We start from the raw sequence: 9,594 nt of genomic DNA on the forward strand, positions 1-9,594 counted from the left end.
AAAATAAGTACTAAAAGTAATATGTGGTATAGAAAACCGTGGTGGTGTGTTTATATTAATTAAAACCCTTACCTGAATATTTGATGGTCGCCGAAGAGGACTGGAACATAACTGGAAGACAATAACAAGATCAATAAGTAATTGTAATTTACATCTATAGATTATATAACTATTTTGATTGATACTGTACTATAGATTATATAACTATTTTGATTGATACTGTATTACCATCCATTATATGTTAATACTATGGGCATTCCCAAGTAAGCCCAACACTAAAATTGCTTGGGTGGAGGCACACCTTAGAAGTGAATATTAGTAACTCCATTCCCTGGATAGTAGTGCGGTGGGAGGGGTTACATTTTGGAGGCACTGCTGAGATTCAACCTTAAAGGGGTCTTCTGTTTACTGACAGGTTATAATCTGTAATGGATATTTTAACAGGAAGAGACATCTATCGGTGGTGTGTAGAGAAGGGAATAGATATTCACTGCAGTTTTGGGTTGCAGGGAAATTTTGATGCAGTCAATGACGAGGTAGTTTTAAAAGAGATCAGCAAATTATATGGAGTAAGACAACCCCAGGTAGTGGACCGATGGAAGGGGGTGTCAGGAGACACTTTTGTACTACTCATTTGCAATGAAGGTGACTTGGATCCTATATTACTCCCTGGAATGATAATTTTGGGAAGTTACCCAGGAAGGAGGTTACAATTACTTTGGCCTGAAGAGATCAGTGAAGGAGAGGAAGGAGCTATTCCTGGGGACGGGGATAATAATACCGCTTCAGCCGCTGGGGGAGATATTCCTGATAATAGGCCAGATAAAGGGACTGGATTAGATACAGATGGTGGAGATATACATGATGCCAAGGCTGAAACCGTAGTTGATAAGGTGGTAAGCCATTTAGAAAGGTGGCACTTCGAAGGAGGGTATCGAAGACTGCGAATATTCTCCGGAATTACCCCTGTGCCTACTGGAGAGGAGAATTATGAGTTGTGGAGGGAGGCCGCCATTCAACACTCCGAGGAGTGGCAATGCCCCGAGCATGTGAAGCGACAACGGGTGGTAGAGAGTCTGAGAGGACCCACCATGGGGGTTATACAAGCTACCCGGAGGAGCAACCCTCAAGCCACTCTCTCTGATTACATAGAGGCATTAGACTTTTCCTTTGGGACATTGGAAGATGTTGGGGATCTGTTAGCTCGGCTAAATGGTACTTATCAGGAGTACGGAGAGAGCTTGACCCATTATATCTACAGGGTGGATAGGCTGATTTACAAAATCATTGATAAAGGTGGGATTAAAAGGGAGCAGGCCGATGAACGCCGGATGAAGCAAGTGCTGAAAGGGGCTCTAACCAACAGTCCTATAGCACAAAAATTACGCTGTACGTTATGCAAGGCTAGTCCACCTACATTAAACGAACTGGTGAGAGAAGTGAAGATGGAAGAGGTGCAAATAGAAAACCGGGAAAAAACCATTAAGAAGGTGAAGGTAGTGTTACCCATTGCAGATAAACCTCCTCTGGATGAGAGACTCCTAACTTTACTAGAGGAACAGAATAAGAAGATTGAGCAGTTAATTGCATTACAAACCAGCAATAGAACTAGGCCTTATATGCAGTCAAGTATAGGCAGAGGGACGATCAGAAGAGGAGAGAATAGGCCACCTTTAGTGTGTTATGCATGTGGTCAAGTGGGACATCGAGCCTTTGAGTGTCCTTTTCCGGATAATGATCGGAGGGGTAATAGTGGGTATAATCATAGGAGGGCTGAACCAGCGGAAAACTCCAACGGGAGTTCTGTGACCCCCGCACAGACTCCCCAGTTATAAAAGTATATGCTATGGGGAGTGCTCAATGGTCAGAACAAATCCCTGATAATTTAATGGGGCCTGCTCCTGTGGTTAAGGCCATGGTTAATGGGCAAGAGTGTGTAGTCTTATTGGACAGCGGATCTCAGGTATCCATTGTGTTTGAGACCTGGTATCGAGCCCATTTGTCAGACGTTCCCATTCATCCTCTTAGCGGTCTCACAATCTGGGGACTTAGTGAGCAAAAATACCCCTACTTGGGATATATTGTCACCAGGATAACCTTTGAACCTGGGTTGAGCATTCTAAATGAGACTGTCCCATTGGTGGCTCTAGTGTGTCCCGATTCCCCAGGCGATAATGGGAAATTGCCCGTGATAGTGGGGACTAACACTAATCTGTTTAAAACACTGAGGGAGTGGAGTGACAAGCAGGATCTCGATCTCGGAAGGGATATAGAGTGTTATTGTATTAATCATTTGGGGAAGGACCCACATAAAACAGTCGAACAAGATGATAATGCATGTCCAACAGGGCCAATAATGCATCTTTCTTTGGAAAAATGTTTTAAGGGTAGTGACATAGATACAGAAAGTAGAACCAAATTGATGGAACAACTTCAAAAGCGAGAGTCTGTGTTCTCACAGGGAGAATGGGATATAGGAACTGCTCATGGTGTAGAACACTCTATAAAATTGACCAATAACACGCCTTTCAGAGAACGATCAAGACGACTGACGCCTGCCGATTTTGAAGACGTACGAAGACATTTAAAGGGCATGCTTGAGAATCAAGTAATAATTGATTCTGAGAGTCCATATGCCTCACCTATTGTGGTTGCACGGAAGAAAAGTGGAGACATTAGACTGTGTGTCGATTATCGTACCTTAAATAATCGAACCATACCCAACCAATACACTGTGCCCAAAATCGAGGAAGCGTTAGATTGTTTGCAGGGGAGCCAATGGTTCTCTGTATTGGATTTACGCAGTGGATACTACCAGATTCCCATGACAGCCGAGGATCGATGTAAGACTGCGTTTATATGCCCAATAGGTTTTTTCGAGTTTCTCAAGATGCCTCAAGGTATTAAAGGGGCACCTGCCACATTCCAGCGCATGATGGAAAAAACCGTTGGGGATATGTGCTATCGTGAAGTGTTAGTATATCTGGATGATGTCATCGTGTTTGGAAGAACGCTTGAAGAGCATAATGAAAGATTGCTCAAAGTATTAGACCGTCTTCAAGCTAAGGGATTGAAATTATCCGTGGAAAAGTGTAAGTTTTGCCAGTCCGTGGTGAAATACTTAGGACATATCGTGAGTAGGAATGGAATTTCTACAGATCCCGATAAAGTTGAAGCTGTACATAATTGGCCCAGGCCCGTTAATCTTCACGATCTTCGGTCGTTTCTTGGTTTCTGTGGTTATTACAGGAAATTTGTACCGAATTATTCTGCTATTGCTCGACCATTGACCGACCTGACCAGGGGTTATCCTCCATGTTGTAAGAAACCAGCTGCTGTACCTGGGAGAGATGGGAGATACTTAAAGCCTCGTGAACCATTCGGGGAAAGATGAGACTCTTCTTGTGAAGAGGCATTCCAGAGCCTAAAACAAAGTCTGACTAACTCTCCGGTGTTGGCATATGCTAATCCAATACTACCCTATGAGGTACACATCGACGCATCATACACAGGAATTGGGGGAGTTTTATACCAGGAACAAGATAACCAAATTAAACCTATTTGTTATATTAGTAGAGGGTTATCAGCTGGAGAGAAGAATTACCCAGTGCACAAGTTAGAATTTTTGGCTTTAAAGTGGGCAATTGTAGATAAATTTCATGATTATCTATACGGAGTGCTCTTTACCGTTCATACTGATAACAACCCCTTAACGTACATTCAATCCACTGCTAAGTTGGATGCGACGGGTCATCGGTGGCTGGCTGCTTTGTCCAACTATGATTTTATTATTAAGTATCGACCTGGGGTTTCAAATACAGATGCGGATGCGTTATCTAGACGACCTCAAGCAGCCATAGATCCATCAACAGATGAATGGATTGAAGTACCCGCAGCTACAGTAAAAGGGTTTTGTCACCAAGTAAACCTTGTGTGTCAGGTAGATAGGCCTGCAGTAGCATCGATGGGAGTATCCGAGTCGGTTATACCTCCTTTATATTGTCAGTTAAGTAAAGTAGATATGAGAGGAATCGAGATGGTAGATACTGCGCAAATGGCTAGAGAGCAGGAAGCAGATAATGATCTGTTGCTTATTCTGAGGATGTTAGATTGTAATTCTAAACCTGAGAACTCATCATCAATGTCATCTAAGTCACGAGTTTTAGCTCGACAACTAAAGAAGCTAAGAATGATAAAAGGGGTGTTGTATCGAAGAACACTGAGAGGGGATGGTGCCTACAAATTACAACTAGTGTTGCCCGAAAAGTATAAGCGACTAGTGTTGAATGCATTGCATGATGATCATGGACATTTGGGCTATGATAAGACCCAGAGTCTGATTTCTGACAGATTCTACTGGCCCTTGATGAACAAGGATATCGATACCTATTGCAAAACTTGTGGGAATTGCATAATGAGGTAGAAACTACCGGAACATGCTGCCCCTTTAGTGCATATTGCCAGCTCAGGCCCAATGGAGTTAGTCTGTATAGATTTCTTATGTCTTCAGGGTCCAGGAGGGCAAGACAGCAATATTCTAATAGTCACTGATCATTTTACCCGGTATGCCCAGGCTTATTTGACACCCAACCAGCGAGCCGTGACTGTAGCAAAGACATTATGGGAACAATTTTTTATACATTATGGTCTGCCTGCTCGAATACATTCAGATCAAGGCCGGGATTTTGAAAGCCAGTTGATTCAGGAGCTTTGTCGCTGTTGTGGAATACAAAAGTCTAGAACCACCCCATACCACCCTCAAGGGGATCCTCAACCGGAGCGTTTCAATAGGACATTGTTGAACATGTTAGGCACTTTGAGTAAAAAGAAGAAATATCAGTGGAAAAGATACCTGTCCCACTTAGTACATGCCTACAATTGTACCAAGAATGAAACTACAGGATACAGCCCTTATATGTTAATGTTTGGTAGAGAAGCTAGGCTACCCATAGATATCAGCTTGGGGACCCAGATTCAAACCCCTTCATCGACATCCCATAGTCAATATATCAAGCAACTACAGCAACATTTGAATGAAGTATATATACTGGCACATCAGGAGGCTAAGAAACTAGGGGAACGCAACAAACAACGCTATGATACTAAAGTCAAGGAAAATAGGTTATTACCGGGAGATCGAGTGTTAGTACGGCTGTTGGGAACACCAAGGCGCCAGAAACTCAATAACCGATGGAAATCTGAACTGTATACCATTGCGAAACAAATTCATGATCTTCCCGTATATCAGCTAGTTCCAGAGGGTCAATGTGGACCCATTTCAACTTATCACCGTAATCATTTGTTACCCATAGCTCAAGATGTACGTTGGGATAATAATGAAGAAGTGGATAGTGATAGTCCGAACAAATTGGATATGAATACTATGGATATATCTTCTTCACCCATGAAAATGGATGACAATGAAGAAGGGGATAGTGTGATCGACGGGTGGTTGGGATCCGGATATTATTAAAAAGATCCTGAGTCTGCTTCTATATCCACTAGTCCGAATGCAATTAGTGAAACATATCTTCCTCAGATATCTCCAAACAAAGTTACAGTGGATGAATGGGGAGAAGGGGAGAATATTCAGGAATGGGGGAGTGACGAACGACTAGTGGAGAAGGATATTTCTCTCAGTGAAGACAGCAATACTGAATTAGAGACTGAGGATAATCCACAACCTCAAAGGGAACGAAGGGAACGGAGGCCCCCAAAGATATTTACTTATGAGCAATTAGGGGTGCCCACAAACATTCCATTAGTGGTACACCCTAGCGTAGTGATGACGTGGCCCTATTTTGGTCATAATCACCAGGTCACTTTATAATAGAAGGGGTGATTTGTTAATCAATTAAGTGGTGATCACCACTGTTGTAATCAGTGGGATCCCCAGGGGGAGAGTGTAACCCTGTGTATAAAAAGCATGCTACTATATATAAAAGTGAATGTAGTTGGTTATAATATATTGTATATTAATATTGATGGATAGTAACCTGTATACTATTTGCGGTTATAAAAATTACTGTAATGATGCTTTATGCACGGCTGATTAATGTGAATATAATTCAGCTGTTATCAGTGGCTGAAGGGGTGAGAGGAGAACGTGCTGCCCGGAAGAGTGGGGAGAGCGAGACAGCACGGGGGGAAGAAGAAAAACGGTTGGTGGCGCAGGAGAAAAAGACAGAGCTGCGGGAGAGGACGAGAGAGGGGACGGAGCTGCGGAACGGAGAGGACCGAGGAAAAAGTACCGCGTTGCGGGAAGGAGAGGCCGGAGTGGCTGGTAAGAGCCGTCGGAACGGCTGAATAGAGAGAACCGAGCAGAGGGTGAGAGAGGCATAAGGAGGTAACCGGAGCACACGAACTAAGGAGGCCAGGTATACTTACCTGATTCTGGCTCCTCTGTGGACGGACACTGCAAGGGAGACCCTCGAGGCTGGAAGGTAGCTGGGGATATAGAATGACTCCCATGATGCAGGGCAAGATGAGAGCCTTTTAGAGCCGCCTAGGGGGAGTATCTGAAGATAATACGACTCCCATAAACTGCAAGGAGTTGTGAATACTCTATTGGGAGACGCCCAGCAGGGGGAGTATTGTTTAACATAAGTGTTCCCTCCCCGCAGCATTGATATAACACTGGAGCATAGGTGCACTGCCATAAGGCGAAAGGAGGATAGGACAGCATCCGCAGATTGCACCATTAACTATTATATATTACACCTAGTCACTGCAAAGTTAACTAAAGAGTATCTTTGAAGATAGACTAATAAGTGACATTGCTAGCGAGTGTTTCCCCTTACATCTCTGGAACTATAAATTGAGAATAATTTCTAAGTTATATAGTTTTGCTATATAACATTAGTGCAGGGGTGACTTTATGATCTCGAAATACTAAAGATAGCAAATGGATTTATCATTATAGTTGGAGGTAAAGTGATCTCTCTTCATATATTAATCTGGTCCCCAAATATCCAACCCCGAGTATTTGCCTACCTGTGACATTGCATCACTATCCCGTGCATTAAATACAGTGTTGAACAAGGTGGATACAGAGTTAGATGCTTTCTCCGGGAAAGGATTTGCATAGTCAATTCAAGAGAATACCAGGAGTGGCTATTCCTTCTTCGGAGAACATTGCAACGAGTGGAATTTTACAGTGAGAGGAGCCACCAAGTAGCTGATAAATAATATTACTTACTCTACCCCGGAGATATCAACTATCATAAAGGGCCCCAACGTGCGCATAAATACAAACTAGAAATACATTACAGTGATACAAACTATGTATAACTTTGAATATAATTCCAAACTATAGGTACTATGGATAACCAGCGCTGTTTTTCTTAACCGGTTTTACATATTTTTGTGTCCTTGCATGCATAAACTTTTGTATAGTACTATGGTATACTGTTATGAATATATCGATATAGATAGGTATATGTTAAAATAAATACTAAAAGTAATATGTGGTATAGAAAACCGTGGTGGTGTGTTTATATTAATTAAAACCCTTACCTGAATATTTGATGGTCGCCGAAGAGGACTGGAACATAACTGGAAGACAATAACAAGATCAATAGGTAATTGTAATTTACATCTATAGATTATATAACTATTTTGATTGATACTGTACTATAGATTATTTAACTATTTTGATTGATACTGTATTACCATCCATTATATGTTAATACTATGGGCATTCCCAAGTAAGCCCAACACTAAAATTGCTTGGGTGGAGGCACACCTTAGAAGTAAATATTAGTAACTCCATTCCCTGGATAACAGTGCGGTGAGAGGGGTTACACAATCATAGTCCACGTGGATGGAAAATGAAAAGGTGGGAAATATGGAAAAAACCCTTAAATAGTTGTGTCGACCATCGGCATGTCAAGCTTTTAAATCTGTTGACCTTTTGCACCTGACGATCATAAACAGTCGACCATTTACATGTCGATCTAATGACCATGTTGACCTAATGCATGTCTACCATTTGGGGGCGACCTATTAACTAGCTATCTAGACACTGTAGATCTATGGACCGCATGTCAGCATCCAGAGTCTTACCTCCGGTTCTGGTCCCTGTGACCTTACTGTTAGCTGGCTGGTGTGGTTGCGGCGGATAGTAGCTGCGGCAGCGAGGTCCTCTGGTGCGGCTGCCGGGTGTCTGGAGGCCGGGGTCTGGGTCCTGGGGAGCGGAGCATGGCAGCCGGAGGTGTCTGTTTACAAGTGTTCTGTTGCTGGAGTGTGGCGTCTGGGAGGCTGAGGCCTGATGTAGTGGCTGTGTGCTGGTTCCATATGTGTCTTCTGTGCAGGGAACCACCATGTTGGAGACCAAGCCAAGCCAATAGGTATCCCAGTTCGCATCCAGTCAATCCGGTGCAGACTTCCTTTATAAAAAGGGGTTGATGCTTAATCATGGTGCCAGTGCTTCAAGTTACTTGCTGCTGTAAGGTGCTCAAGCTCTGTGCTCCAAGGTTAACCCCTTGTATCCTGTTTCTGTTGTGGCCGTCCAGTGCTCAGTTCTGTTTTTGCAGTCTTTTGCTCCCAGTCCACCTGCTCTTGCGGTTTAACTACTGGGTCCTCTATCTGGTAGAGGAACTCCGTTTGCTGACGGTTCTCACAGCGATCCTCTCTTCAACATCGTTCTTCAAGTCATCTCTTCATTCAGTGTTCTTCAGCATAGTTTACAAATCACAAGTCATCTCTTCATTCAGTGTTCTTCAGCATCGTTTACAAATCACAAGTGAACTCTTCATTCAAAGTTCTTCAGCATCATTTACAAATCACAAGTCACTTCTTCATTCATTATTCTTCAGCATCGTTTACAAGTCATGAATTCACTCAGACTTATCTCCTAGTCATTGTGTATGATTGAGGTCTCAGTAAAGCTGAATTAATCTTTCTTCAGTGTATCATTCTCGTTCATTGTCCTCATTGCCTACCCCTCTACATCTTTGTGCCTAAGTCTTCAGTCCATGAGTAGGAACTACATTCAGCCACCCCGTTTCCTTCCTTTGCTGATAGCTGCTCCCTTAGTCAATTATCAGTCGTCAGATCCCCAACTCAAGCCAAGTGTGACAGTAAGCACTGGCCCCATGGATCTGACGAGTGATCAGTCTTCTGGGGATGACACAGCCTCAGACATCCTGTCACGTTTAAATAAGCAGGAAGCTACGCAAACTCAAATCGTGCAGTGTATGCAAAGTATGTCAGCCCGTCTCGACTCTCTCCATGCAATCATATGCGTACCTCAAGTGCCAGCTTCTGTTCATTCCACTCCAGTTCTAACAGCTCCTGTGCCAGTTCCACTTCCACAGTTGCAATTACCTTCACCTAGTAAGTTTGACGGTACTCCAAAGCAATGCCGTGGATTCCTCAACCAATGTGAGATTAAGTTTGAGGTACAATCGGTGAATTTCCCAACCGCCTGGACCAGGATAGCTTATATTATTTCTCTGCTGACCGGTCAGGCATTGGAATGGGCATCTCCTCTGTGGGAGAGAGCAGATCCCATTCTTTCAAATTACCCTGAATTTGTATCAACTTTCCAAAAGATTTTCGACGAACTGGGCAGGACTTCTTCAGCTTCTTTGG

The sequence above is a fragment of the Pseudophryne corroboree genome, chromosome 10, assembly GCF_028390025.1.
Source record: "Pseudophryne corroboree isolate aPseCor3 chromosome 10, aPseCor3.hap2, whole genome shotgun sequence".
Taxonomy (NCBI): domain Eukaryota; kingdom Metazoa; phylum Chordata; class Amphibia; order Anura; family Myobatrachidae; genus Pseudophryne; species Pseudophryne corroboree.